We start from the raw sequence: 15,931 nt of genomic DNA on the forward strand, positions 1-15,931 counted from the left end.
GAGCATCATTAAAACAATGAAGATGCACCTATTTTATAGCATATATTGCCACAAATAATTACTTAATTACGTCAAGAGATAAAAAACTTACATGCACCATACATGCAGATGATAACTCTCGCTCGCGCTCGCTTATTGTCTCTCCATCACGTTCGGCTTTACGTAGAGCCAGTTGTAGCCAATCAAGTGACATGTGAGTAGGGAGAAGAGCTAGATCTTGTGGATATGGTTGTGATCCCCTGTACATTACTCTGAATCTCGTCCTTGCATTTATTCTTTCTGCTTTGGCCACTTCATATCTCTCAATCCACTTCTGCATCTCAGGGCTATTGAGGATACAAAACTTATTGAATTTCTCCATTTGCTCTTCACTCATCTTTCTTTCAATCCCTTTTCCTTGGGGAACCTCGCCAACAATGCGATCATCATCCTTGTTGTGCCAAGCTTGCGGCATATCAGGATCTGTGGATGCAAGAAACTCTGTGATATATACTAATGACTCTTGCACAAGCCATCCCTCTGCCATGCTTGCTTCCGGTCTTGCTCTTTGTCTTACAAACCCCTTTAAAGTTTTCATAAACCGCTCGAGAAAAAACATCCATCGCCTATGAACGGTACTTGCTATAGCCACCTCATCAACTATGTGCACAAGCAAGTGGACTTGAGTTGTCATTATGCTCGAGGGAAAGTGCTTCTCAAGCAAGCATACGGCTTCGATGGATTCCACCCTAGCCTTCTCGATGCTCGATATAGAGATCTCTTTTTGAGATATCCACCTATTTCACATGTCCATGCATATGTAAGATATTTGAGATATCCACCTATTTCACATGTCCATGAAGAAAATATATAATGCGATTTGATAGTAAGCATACCTCACAATACCACAGATTTTGAATATAGCATTTCTAACATCTTCTTGTAAGCACCCTTTTATTGTAATTGGGAGGATGAACTATCAAAGCAACAATGAAGTCATGTCAACAATATAACATAATAATAATTATGCTAACACATCACTATTATCGGTACACTAATTCTACTTAGAATACCTGTAAGACCTTGTGCCAATCATCGGACTTGAGGCCACTAAGCTTATTGTCCTTTGAAAATGCTCCTTTCAAGCAACGCATGTACCCTATCGGTGTTTGAAAAGAGGCAATGTCTGCCTTGACCGCTGCCTCCTCCCTCGTAGAGAGGATCCACGTTGCTTTCGGGAGGACAACTTTTCCGGAAGCAAGCACTTGGGGCCACAAATGAGACATCCTATTCATAGCACGCAAGTCTTCTCGCACTCCTCTCGAGTCCTTGGAACCAACCAAGTGTTCCCAAATAGTAGCCCCCACATTCTTGAAGATATGCATGGGATCCAAGAGATGATTGATTTGTAACTGACCCCAATAAGAAAGCTCGTGAAAGATTGATAGCCTCTTCATACCAGGAGGAGGTTCCTCTCCATTCACCCTCCAAGCTTGAATCCAATCACTTGCCTTTAAATATGATGGTGGTGGATCAAGTTGACCTCCACGTGCGAGATGGTCGAGTGGAAGGTATCGAGCATGACCTTCATAAACATTTTTCCTCATATGTTTGGAGTAGCGTGCAAGTGATTTCAGAGCCGGCGGTCCACAAACAGGACAAGCATGGTACCCACTTGTAACAAGTCCTGCACGCGTGCATGAATGTGCTAGTACAAGACATGCGTGCAAAAGAGAGTAAAAAAAGCATAATCCCTCACTGTACATGTAAAGACACAACCACGTACCTGCGCACTCTCCATATCTTGGGTAGTCATGCATGGTCCACATCAAGATACCCCTGACCAAAATATCATTGGTATGTCTAGGAGCTCTGGAAATATGAAATACCTGCACTCCTCTCCATAATATCTGTAACTCCTCTATCAAAGGTGCCATGTACACATCCATTTTTTTTGCCTTGTACTTTCCTGGCACAAGTAGTGCAGGCATGAGGTGTCCCTTTTTTATTGTTAGCCATGGTGGGATATTGTAATTCACCACAACTATGGGCCATGTCGACCAAGATGTCGAGCGTAACCCGAAAGGATTCACGCCGTCCATGGCTAGCCCAAGATGTAAGTTGCAAGGCTCCCTCACAAAGTCCGGCCACTGATTATCTATGTGCTTCGAAGCTGCACAATCTACGGGAATCCTCAATGTGTCATCAGTGGACCGATGAGATGCATGCCATGTCATTAACTCCCCTATGGATTTGCATTGAAACATGTGTTGTATTCTTGCAATGATGGGAAAGTGTCTCAAGACCTTTACCGGTATCCGCTCACCCTGCAAGTCATCTCTATATCGTTGTTTCCCACACTTTGGACAACTAGCCGAATCTCCATGCTCATGATGAAAGAGAATACAATCATTACGGCAAGCATGGATGGTATCATAATCCATACCCACCATTGTTAGCATCTTTTTCGCTTCGTCTCTTGGTGCGGGTATGGTATTTGGTGCAGGCAACATCTTCTGGAGCAACCTATGACAAAGACAGTATCCAAATGATGATCCTCAAAACAAACAATATACAAATAATGAGTCAAATTAATGCAAGGGCTAACCTCATTAAGGCCGAGACACTTGTATCCAACGTCTATTTGCGCGTCAGGAGACCCGCGTCTAATTGCGCATCTATATATCAGACTTACGCGCGTATAGACGTGCACATACACACGTAAATAGACGCGCTTATACACGCTTTCATAGACGCACGTATAGACGCAAATCAAACAGACAGACGCGAATATAAACGCGTTTTTAAACGCACTGATAGACGCGCCTTTTTTTTTTAAAAAAAATTTACAAAATATTGTGTATGTTGTGTATGCCATATAGTTACAAGAATCCCATATCCACATTCTGTAATTCAATTCTTACAGCCAACCGCATTTTAATTACAATTCCAAATAAAATATTACAACTCCAAAACGCAATAAAATTGAAAGCTAAAAAAGTGCTTGTATATACATATAGCACGAAGCTAAGCCACGTCATGTGGCTCCAAGTACAACAAATAAGAAAGCTAAGCCATGTCATGTGGCTTCAAGTACAAAAAATAAGAGGAGTCTATATACAAGAGGCACGAAGCCAAGCCAATGGCTTTAAGTACAAAAAAGAATAGTAACACTACTTCTACGACTAATCCTCAGTGCCTTCCACGCTCCCTTCTGTGCTGCCTTCTGCGCTCCCTTCTGCACCTCCTTCCTCGTCTTCCTCGTCGTCTTGTGCAGGGGCGGCCTGTAAACAAGGGACAACATATATCAATGTATGAAAAATCAAATCTTTACTTATAATTTTGGCATTATTTAATTACTTTCAAATACATGGGGGGCCTGTCCAGTAGCTCGGGTATACTGCTCCTCAGTAATCAACCCGTCATCATAGAAGTGCCTCCATGTATCTCCTCTGCGATGGTGGCGGTGGTAGGCTGTCTCCACTGGAGTAGGGTATCTGCCCACGATCTCAAGCTGCATGACCGCGATACACTTTGTGGAGGGATTAGTACAAAGAAACAACCAACCTCCTAATAAACTACATAAGCAATATAATTTGAGATCGATACTTACAAATTGGGCCTCCCATGATTCAACACCCCCTGCTCCAAAATGCGCGCTCCCATATTCCTCCATCTAGATCCACCGTGCCTCCACGTGCTGCAGACTGGGCTCCTCCCTCGCTGACTTCATTGCCTTCTTCCACTCACGCTTCTGAGCGGTGTAGGGCGGGCCCCTTGGAGGTTGACCTGCCTCAAGTCTGGCAAGCTCCGCTAGTGCCTGCCTCTTAAGGGAAGATCTTTTATTGCTAAGTATCGTAACAATCTTTGACTTCCCCCATTTATCTGTGAACTAGCGACTGGGGGGGTTAGGATACCTAGAGTGAACAGTAGCGAGGGTCTCATCAGCCAACCTCTTTGGGTGGTCTTTATAGAGGATAAAGCAATCTCTGTAATTGTTAGCAATTACAGAGCGCATGAAGGCCATGATGTCCTTCCCCCGCGCATCCATCAAGATGCCTCCTGTCTAAGTGATGTCATAATAAATTGTACCATCACCTAGAGGCACGTCTAAATCATTTGAATCATCATCCTCCTCACCGCCACATGGCCCAAAGCACTGTGCCATGCATCCGCCACCGCTCTCCCTACTACTACGCCTGCCACCCTATCGTGTCGAGCTCGTACGCTGGCCACTCATAGCTGGGGACTGCACAGGACTACGATGACCACTCGTAGCTGGAGAACCGAGTCTCGATGGCTGGGGAGTACGTCGACGGCTTGCCGAGGCAGAAGGACCTCCTAACGGCATGGGGGAAGGGGCATGAGACGGGATGGCAGAAGGGACATAAGACGGCATGGGGGAAGGGGCATAAGACGGTACGGGGGAAGGGGCATAAGATGGGGCATAAGATGGCTGATTTGTATAGAAAAGGGGTACATTTTATTAATGAAATTTTTTATAGATAAGGGACTTTAAATATAGGCCTTGAACGCATGTGATATAGAGGGTTTATACATAGTGACCCCCCCAAGAAGGAAAAGGAGTCTGAAGGGAGGAACCACCCCCCTTCAGGAAAGGAGCAAGAAGGGCCGAGCCTGCAACTAGGAAGCTCAAATCAAGGAAAGAGGAAGCGACATGAAGGGGGAGGGGCTAGGCTCTTGAAGGAAGGAACTAGCCACCTTCAGGAAGGAGCAAGGAAAAGAGGAAGGAGGGCCAAGCCTGCAATTAGGGAGCTCAAAAAGGCAACATGCTCAAAGCAATGCGGAACTAGCCCCCTGAAGCAAAGGAGTCCTTCACATGTAATCTAAAGGAAAGGAGTATTTGAGATGTAATCTGTGTGTAATCTACTGAATTAATAACTTTCTCCAAAGTTTACTTGGGCAATGTATTTGTTTTAGGATAACACCAGCATGGTGGTTTTCTTCTATTATTATGTGGGTCAACGTTTTCTTGGGTATAACGTATCACTATACCCAAAAATAAACTGGCACTAGCATGGTGGTTGGTTGCCAGAACGGTGGTTGGTTGCACTCTAGGAATATAACTGCCACCAGCACGGTGGTTTGCTTCTATTATTATTATTACACGACAAGATAAAAGGCATGCAATTCATTCGTTTAGGAATTGTGGATTTGTGGATTAGTTATGGGATTTCATATTTCTCAATGTAAGTGTAGTTGTTAAGATATATATATACATATAATAATATATGTTCCTTTGACAGGCCAAGGACGATAATGTGAGATGGAAGATTTTGATTAAACAACTAATGTGAGATGAAATATTTCAATAGGACAACTAATGTGAGGCGAAAGATTTAGATTAAAAAATCAAATGATGAGAGGGGGATATGTTAGGTCGTATGAAAGAAGAATGACAAGGACGGACTCAATGAACTCTCTCCCTATTTAAGTGTAGTGCAAACACAACTAAGAGACCATTATGAAATCTAGCCCTGAAACTCTATACATTGATCCACCTACTGCAAATCTATGGCATACCCAAAAGACTTTGGAATGCTCATGTTCTATTTGAGAACAATGTTGGGATGACCTTCTCGCAAAAACAAACCCAGAGAAGAGGGAGGAAAATAGCTACAATGAGGACATGCTTTGCCATTAGCTGTATGGCTTGGACATAGCAAACACAGTGAATATAGATTTCCCTGGCTATGGTTTTTCATGCTCCTTTTGTCAAATGATGTAGGCTTCTTTTAGTAGGACAGGATGGCAATGCAAAGTTTTATGGAGTGCCAATACTAGGATGAAGAGGACCCCAAGCGAAAGGAGGAGTTACTATGGACGTACAAGTCAGTAGAGGCAAGCAAGTAGATGGTGGTCTTAGTGTGTAATGAGGTCTGTGATAGTTCATCTTAAAGAGCTAGGAGATGTGCTTGCTATACATAGAGGTTGATAAGATAGTTGGGAGCTCGGAATTTCCTTGAGCCACAAAATGTTGTATTTCGTAGACTTGTGGACTTTCTCAGACTGCCATCATCCATGATCTATGGCGTTCCTAGTACCTGATTTTTTGTCGACCTGCTTCCATGTCAATACTTAAATGTTTTAAGTAGCCCAGTGGTTGGAATCTGATAGTTAAAGATAACCAAACTAAAGGGGATTGTTTTAGTATTTCACTATACAATGAATTTTGGGATAGCACAGTGGTAGTGAAGGATAAGTGGTTGCCAACACAGTGGTTGGTTGCACACTAGGATATTAACAACCACCAGCATGGTGTTTTTCTTCCATTATTACGACATGAGTGGATTTGTGGATTTGTGGAATTGCTTGCACAATACTCCAAACATATGAGGGAAAATGTTTATGAAGGTCATGCTCGATACTTTCACTCAACCATCTCGCACGTGGAGGTCAACTTGATCCACCACCATCATATTTGAAGGCAAGTGATTGGATTCAAGCTTGGAGGGCAAATGGAGAGGAATGTCCTCCTGGTATGAAGAGGCTATTGATCTTTCACGAGCTTCCTTATTGGGGTCAGTTGCAAATCGATCGTCTCTTGGATCCCATGCATATCTTCAAGAATGTGGGGGCTACTATTTGGGCACACTTGGTTGGTTCCAAAGGCTCGAGAGGAGTCTGAGAAGACTTGCGTGCTATGAATAGGATGTCTAGTTTGTGGCCCCAAGTGCATGCTTCAGGAAAATTTGTCCTCCCGAAAGCAACGTGGATCCTCTCTATGAGGGAGGAGGCAGCGGTCAAGGCGGACATTACCTCTTTTCAAACACCGACAGGGTACATGCATTGCTTGAAAGGAGCATTTTCAAAGGAGAATAAGCTTAGTGGGCTCAAGTACCATGATTAGCACAAGGTCTTACAGGTATTCGAAGCTGTACAATTAGTGTACCGATAATTGTGATGCATAAGTGTAATTATGATTATGTTATATTGTTGACATTACTTCTTTATTGCTTTGATAGTTCATCCTCCCAATTACAATAAAAGGGTGCTTACAAGAAGATGTTAGAAATGCTATATTCAAGATCTATGGTATTGTGAGGTATGCTTACTATCAAATCGCATTGATTGCATTTTCTTCAATTTAGGCTGATTAATCTGTAGACTGATTATGAAAATATCTTACATGGACATGTGAAATAGGTGGATATCTCAAAAAGAGATCTCCATATCAAGCATCGCGAAGGCTAGGGTGGAATCCATCAAAGCCATATGCTTGCTTGAGAAGCACTTTCCCTCGAGCATTATGACAACTCAAGTCCACTTGCTTGTGCACATAGTTCATGAGGTGGCTATTGCAGGTACTCTTCATAGTCGATGGATGTTTTTTCTCGAGTGGTTTATGAAAACTTTAAAGGCATTTGTGAGACAAAGAGCAAGACCAGAAGCAAGTATGGTAGAGGGATGGCTTGTGCAAGAGTCATTAGTATATATCATGGAGTTTCTTGCATCCATGGATCCCGATATGCCACAAGCTTGGCATAACAAGGATGATGATCGCATCGTTGGCGAGGTTCCCAAAGGAAAAGGGATTGAAAGAAAGATGAGTGAAGAGAAAATGGAGAAATTCAATAAGTTTTGTATCCTTAATAGCCCTGAGATGCAGAAGTGGATTGAGAGATATGAAGTGGTCAAAGCAGAAAGAATAAATGCAAGGATGAGATTCAGAGTAATGTAGAGGCGATCGCAACCATATCCATGGGATCTGGCTTTTCTCCTCACATACATGTCACTTGATTGGCTACAACTGGCTCTACGTAAAGCCGAATGCAATGGAGAGACAATAAATGAGCGCGAGCGAGAGTTATCATCTGGATGTATGGTGCATGTAAGTTTCTTACCTCTTGACGTAATTAAGTAATTATTTGTGGCAATATACGCTATAAAATAGATGCACTTTCATTTTTTTAATGATGCTCTTTTATAGTACAAAAAGTACAGTGCATTATGGTCATATGGACGACATTTTCATGTGGAACGTATCGATTCAAAGAGAGTCACGCATGATTGTGGAGTCATGGCTAACTTCACACAAGATAGCTGAGCAAGTGCTTTAGATACCAATCTTCTCTCCTCACAGTTGGATTATTGTGGAACCACACGCAAAATCTATGAAGTTGATTTCAGACGATTTAGTGTTTTCATTCTTGATGTAAAATGGTTTAGAACTATTTACAACGGTCCCCATGTGACAATGAGAAAAGATAGTAGTGGTTTCTTTGCAATAGACTCCACCAAACATTGGACCGATGAAAGTGATACTTTTGTTCTTCCCGAGCACTATGAGCAGGTGCATACTAATGATTTAATTAATCGAAGCTTTCATTTTTAAAGATCCATTGATACATGTACTTGAGCATAATTTCATATATATAATTGACAACATCTGACACCCATCTTCAATATAGGTGGTTTTTGATCCGGATCGTTCTGATCCAAGATGGTGGTATGTGATCCAAGTTGCACCACGAAGTAAGCAAACTTTTGAAGATAGAGATGTGGATATGGAGATGCCACTACCAATGCTGGATCCAATTGATCCCGATGAATCTAGCGAAGAAGATGAAGATCACAATATGAGCCAAGAGAAAGGTGCCCATAATGACATCACACGGGAGGAAGATGGAGATCACGATATTGAGGAAGAAGACAACGATCATCAAGAATCACCACACTTTATTGAAGAAGATGATCAAGTACTTTTAGGTGAACATACGATGCTAGAGTACGATGATGATGTAGGAGATTAACTCGGTATAGAGTTGGAGATAGACTTGTTTGGTGCCTTAGACTTGGCTCAAGATGAAACAGTTGATGTAAATGCTCTTCATTGATTTTTTTCATCTCAAACTTGGACATGAATATATGAGCTTCAAAGGCTTGATGTACATGCTCTCATATTTTTTCTCTCTCAAAAGATCAAACATGTATGAAAATTTAAAAAAATTTGTCATTGGAAAAAACTAACTTTTAAGGCCTATATGAGTAAAAAACCCTCTCTGGAAAACATTGCTATAAAATAGTGTCTCAGTGTCGCTATATAGCAACACTTAAAAGTCGCTATATAGCGACCTTTGTAATAGTTGCTATATAGCGACATTTGCCTAAAGTCGCTATATAGCGACGCTTTATCGGACGTGCTTTTCATACCAATGATTAGCACCCCGCGCGCACTAAACGTCGGTACATAAACATCGCAATAGGATCCGTGTATAGTAGTGAGAGGACGCACTTGTAGAGTAAGAGAGTGCACATATACATTTTGGTTGTATTGAGCAGATTCCTCTTGTAATATCATTGTATCAAACAACCGTCCAACTGTTTAATTCCTTTGATTAATTTATCAAACCATAAGGGCTTCATATTGTGTTTTCTTTTTACTTTTAAAGTTTTTGTCAATTTTAAACATTGCTATGAAAGTTACTCTTAAATTTAAGCCTTTTTTTTGTGTACTTTTTTTTCATTATGATTGGTGTGCAATAGTATTTTCAATATGATAAGAAAAATTTCAAACATTTGCTTTTAAAAAGGAATATTCTATTAGTTCTCATTTGTATGCAAGGTTGCCCACTTAATACACAGTAGTGTTTATAGATTAGTATGTGAAATTTGACCATTCAAGAATTTATTTGCCCATGTAATGTCATTTCCCTTACATATAAATGAAAATCCAGCACAACAACACAAAGCAACTAGACTTCCTTGATAGACGTGCAAAATAGCAGGTGCTGCTAGAATAGTGAAAATGTAGGCATGTTGAATAGCACGTCTAATGGCGCGTCTATTTGCGTGTCTATTTGCGTGTCTATTAGTGTGTCTGCACTATGACTTAGATTTAGATTTAGATGCAAAACAAAGAATAAAAAAAGTGAAATTTTGATGTAGGCTGATAAATGTACATCATTGCTTTCCTAACATTGCCCATGATTACCAAAGCACGTAATTTTAACAAAAATATCAATGCTTTTTGGCAAACTCACATACAAAAATAAAGTGAGGTGAGGAGAATGAGACAATATGTAAAATAGTTTTGCGAATATTAATAATGGGCTATGGTTGATCTCATCCTCAATGAGATCAACCCTTGCCAAACGATCTACTTCAAAATCCAAACCAGTGTTGAGATCTACAAATGCATTTCACCCACTACTACTTGTGCTACGCATGTGCTCATCGAAATTAGCATCACCAATGGTAGGCTCGTCCTCACAGGTAATGGCCTCAATATCTGTATCTCTTATCTCATGATCATTCTCCGCTCTTGTATCACGGTCATCATCACCTCCATGGCCATGATCATCCTCCATATGCTCCATATTAGTAAATATACTATACATCACTTCGGAATGTGGTTTAATAGGTATGACCTGCCACCACCTATTATTATCCACCATTGGTTGATAGACAACCTAATTAAAACACAAATACAATCATGTTATTTTCCTTGCATCGAAGGTATAAAATATTTAAAAGTGAGTATTTTTATATGTGTGTAAAATACCTGTTCACATTGTTGTGGTAGTACTAGTGTGTCCTTACTTTGCCAAAACTTTGTGGAGTCAATAGTTACAAAGCCACTTGCATGGTGTTTGATTGTTGCATTAGGGCCTCTTTCCACCATGTCCTTAAACCACTTTACATCCAAAACATACACAAAGAAGCATCGAAAAAAAGCTTAATAATATCTTGGATTATGCCACAATAATCATCCATGGCTCCATTGGCTCCCTCAAAGCTAGCAATGATGCCACAATCTTGTGTGTTTCTCTTATCATCAATTCGTTGTGTTCAAAAATGCTTGCCCTCACACCATATAGCATTTAACATAGTACACTACACCAAGACAAAATCAATCAAATAAGCAATCTAAATTGTTGAAAGCTCCTAACTTATGCATAACATTCTATATACCGACCTTGCTCATGCATCCCCTAACATACTTCCATTCTTCCATTGTGATATGCATCCCCTCATCTCTCTCTGCTGTCTCCATTTCGTCAAGTAGCCACTCCACATGAATATCCTTTGGAAGTGCTCTTAGATGCTGAGGGTATGGCACATGAGGTCTGTGGTGTGTACAAAAGAGGGCCCTTTTTCCTTGTCTTCTTGCCTTTGCATCCTTGTATCTTGTCACCCATCTTTTCATCACATCACTATTAAGCATGCAATAGAGGTTTATTTTATTAAGCAACTCTGTGTCTATTACTTTGCTATGTCCTTTCCCCTGAGGCACAATAGAGGCCATCCTTAGGTCTTGATCATCTCTCCATAGTCGTGGGAGAGACCTATCCACATCAACAAGAAACTCAGAAATATGTACAAGTGACTCTTGTACCAACCAACCCTCGGCCATGCTACCTTCGCGTCTTGCATTTTATCTCATGAAACCCTTCAAGGTCTTCATGAAGTGCTTGAGGAATAACAACCATCATGCATGTACAGTACCGTATATAGCAATCTCATCCACCAAATGCAGTTTGAGATGTAGTTGGCTTGTAGTGATAGCTTACTTCACCACCACCATCTCTAGCTTTGATAACCTCCACGGTGTACGAAGTAAAAAGACATGTCCATTTGGTCTCTCTTGTGGCCAAGCTTCATGCATCCTCCTTATGGTGCATAGATCCTCTCTTATGCCTATGGAATCTCATGTCCCCTTTAAATGTTCCCAAATAGTAGACGCCACATTCTTGAAGATATGCATGGGATTAAGCAGCTGATTGATCTTGAGGTGGGACCAATATGGTAAACAGTAAAAGATGGAGTATTTAAACTAAAGTTGGTGTTATTGAGCAATCTTTATTTCCAGCCAATATAGCACACAATAGTTACATACCCTTACCGGCTCATGCCAAGTGGTGGAGAAGTCGTGGATCCATCCCAAATTCTCATCCAATCTGCCGCAGTGAGTGACTATGGGGGGACTTCATTCCAAGGGGCGACATATCTAGGATGATTAGGTGGGAGAAATCGATGGTGATTCTCATAGATGACATTATTCAATGGGCTGCCCATGAGGCAACTAGTGAAGGACCACGAATGGGGCATGCATGGTAACTCGATGTAGTGAGACCTGAACAATAGATGCAATTAAGAGTTCAAGCTTGTGGGTTTAGGGTGCCACATCGATTGCCTACTCATAATTAAAAGTGCAATGCTTACCTCAACACTCGCCATACATCAAGACTACTTTGCAGTTGAAGTCTCATCAACGAGGGGAGGCCTCGTCACATCATGGACCTCGATACCTCTCCAAAGTATGTCCAGCTCATCAATCAAAGGCTCCAAATAAATATACAAATTTTTGACTTTATGTTTCCCTGGAATTAGAAGGGATAACATAACATGTCCTTTCTTAATCGCCATAGAGTGTGGAAGATTATAATTCACCAATATCACTGGCCATACACTATAAGAGGTTCTTTTGAGATTACCAAATGGGTTCACACCATCCATACCCAGTCCAAGTCTCAAGCTCCTAGGTTCTTCCTTGAAGATTGGCCATGTGTCTTCAATATGCTTCCATATAGGAGTGTCTACGGGAGTTCTTCACTTGCCATCGGTTGATCGATGGGAGGAATGCCATCACATGAGCTCTGCAATGGATTTGCACTTGAACATATGTTGTATGCGAGGGATTATGGTAAAATGTCGCAAAACCTTCTCAAAACCTTACAAGGCACATCCAAAGTTTTGAGATCTCCTATAATCTTGCCTCTCCACAAGTAGGACACTCTCTTGTATCCTTATGTTGTCCATGAAACAGGACACAATGATCGTTGACGCATGCATGGATGTGCTTGTAATCTAATCCTCCAAGAGAGGTCACATGTTGCCTTAACATATCTCTTGAGGTTAGTAATTTATTCTCCCTTGGAAGCATTTTACACAATAGCCTACACGTGAAGACCATTAATGAGAAAAAGCATTCGAGTAATTGACCCACTAGCATAATTCACCATGTTTGCAAAATAGACTTTAAAGATTACTTGAGTAATGCATTCAAACTTGCATTGCTCCATCTATAGATGGTCTACAAGTTTAGTAACTCAAGGGAGGCACGTAGAATAGATAATGTGCACCCCTCAAATTGTGGAGTCGATGTTGCGGTAAAAAGATCGTCCTGCTCCATGCTATCATCCCTACCTGAGGAATGATGGACATATAAATCCCGCACCATTTCATCAAACACCTCCTCCTCCATGGCCTCATGAGGTAATGGTGTAGGGCTACTATCACCATCACTCCATGCATCCGTAACAGTCCCTCCTAAAGACCCCACCTCATATCGCCGATGCTTCGCATCCTCACGATGACCATAGGGCAACATATGTGGGTGTGGCACTGCTTCTTGTATCAAATTAAAATGGGATCATAACTCAAACACATGAACACCCATATGTATCTCAATCAACCTTAACTCTGTAACACTTACCATGTTTTCAGTCGCATCCTATTCTTTATATTTTGAGACGTGATTGAGTGTAATTCTGTGTGCATGATACATGTTTCCTCCACATCGATCACACATACATTTGATTTTTTGCTCGAACCACATTTCGCGATGGTGGATATGGAGGGATTCATCCTCATTGGAGCTACTTGTTGAAGATGAAGACATCCTACATATAAACAACCCAAAAAATTTGTTCTTGGATGAGTTATAAATATCAAAAAATTATGGACCATCTAAAAGCGAGTCTAACACCGTGTTTGTACTGTGGAGCGCATTTGTAGGTGCATCTAAAACATACTTTAGACACGTTGATAGATGCACAGTTAGACGCACAAATAGATGCACAGATAAACGCGCTTTCAGATGCGCAGATTGCGAGCTGATTTTAGAACCTACTTTTAGCATGCTTGCTTTTCTTCACATACTTTTAATGTCATGCGGCTTGCTTTCTTATTAATAGACATAGCTCCGAGCATCTACACTTATCTCCAAACACCCACACTAACCTCCGGGCCTACATAATCATCCCTAAGAACATAAGAGAAGAGGGTGAACAAGGAGAAGAAGAAAGAGAAGTAGAGGGCCAACAAGGAAGAGAAGAAAGAGGAGAAACTTTGAAGAAGGACAAGAAGCTTCCATACCTCTATCCAAGTTAAGTCTCTTGACGGTTGCTCTTCTTTGGAAGTTGCTCTCTTTGGATTCGTCCTTTGTCATATGCAAGTCGAACGGATATTTTTTGTACTAGTGTGGTCGGGCGCATGTCCTTTTCAAGTTCTTAAAAAAAGGCATCTGTCAGAGTGCGTCTATAGATGCGTCTAACAGTGCATCTATAGATGTGTCTGTCTTTTGGAAAAACAAACAGCCACATCTATGGATGCGCTGTTAGACATGCCTATGGATGCGCTTCGACAGTCTTTGTTTTGTTTTCCTTCTCTTTCCCCTTTCTTTCCCTTCTCTTTCCGTTCCCCTTCCCCTTCCCCTTCCACTTCCACTTTCAAGAAAAGGATTGCATATTGAATGATGGAAATAAGTGATTGCATCAACGAAGAAAGGGATTCCATGAATGATGGAAAGGGATTGCATGATTGAAGAAAGGGATTCCATGAATGATGGAAAGGGAAAGCATGATTGAAGAAAGGGATTGCATTCGTGAGAAAGTAAAGGATTGCGTTCTCTTTTTCTCTCCTTTCTCCTCTCTTTCCTTCTCTTTTCTCCTCTCTTTTTCTCTCTTATGTACTTTCTTTTATCTCCTCTCTTTCCTCTCTTTTTCTCTCTTTTCTCCTCTCTTTCCTTCTCTCTATTTTTGTCTCTTTTCTCCTCTCTTTCCTTCTCTCTATTTTCCTCTCTTTTATTCCCTCTGTCCTTCACCTTGTCTCTCTTTTTCCTTCTCTCTTTATCCTCTCTTTCCTTCTCTTTTCGTGGTAATTTTCCTCTCTTATCTCCTCTCTTTTGCTCTCTTTTTTCCTCGTCTCTTTTCCTCTCTTTTCCTCTCTTTTCTCCTCTCTTTCCTTCTCTCTATTTTTCTCTCTTTTATCCCCTCTTTCCTTCACCTTGTCTCTCTTTTTCCTTCTCTCTTTTATCCTCTCTTTCCTTCTCTTGTCGTGGTAATTTTCCTCTCTTATCTCCTCTCTTTCTCTCTCTCTTTCTCTCTCTCTTTCTCTCTCTCCCTCTCTCTCTTTCTCTCTCTCTCCCTCTCTCTCCCTACTCTCTCCCTACTCTCTCCCTCCCTCAAGCAGCCATGGCCCCCAGGAGACCCTCTTCTCTCTCTTAATCTCTCTCCCCTTTCTCCTCTCTCTTTCTTTCCCTCCCTACTCTTCTCTCTCATTTAAGGAGTCCCTTTTCTTTCTGTGAATCTCTCTCTCTCTCCCCTCTCTCTCTTTCTCTCCCTCCCTACTCCTCTCATTTCTTATTCTCTCTCTCATTTCTATTCTCTCTCTCCCTTTGGCAGCCACAGCTGCCAAGAGCCCCTCTTCTCTCTCTTAATTTCTCTCTTTCCCTCTCTCCTCTCTCTTTCTCTCCCTCCGTATTCTCTCATTTCTCAAATTTACAAACTCAAATATAAATAAAAAACTAATTAAAATAGAACTAAAAAACTCAAATAAGAAACTAATTTAAAAAGAATTGTAATGCCTTCTAAAAGACCCCCCTCCTCAAAAGCTTTAACAATAAAGTAATTGAAAAAGAATTGTAAGTAAAGAAAAAGAATTACAAGACGAATTTTAAGAAATAGAACTCAAAATCTTTAACAAGAAACTAATTGAAAAAGAATTGTAAGTAAAGAAAAAGAATTACAAGACGAATGAAAAAGAATGCAAGTACCTGGAAAAAGTGAAAAAAGTAAGGCTCCGCTTATCCTTTCTCTTCCGCTCTTGGTTGCTTCAATGAAATGAGGAGAGAGTTAGAATGAATGAATGGAAAGAAAAGTATATAAAAGAAAAACTAGCCCACTCCTCCTACGCATAAATTTGAATT

Source organism: Dipteris shenzhenensis, chromosome 25, assembly GCF_047967505.1.
Source record: "Dipteris shenzhenensis isolate YYH24624 ecotype China chromosome 25, Dip_SZ_1.0, whole genome shotgun sequence".
NCBI classification, from domain to species: Eukaryota; Viridiplantae; Streptophyta; class Polypodiopsida; order Gleicheniales; family Dipteridaceae; genus Dipteris; species Dipteris shenzhenensis.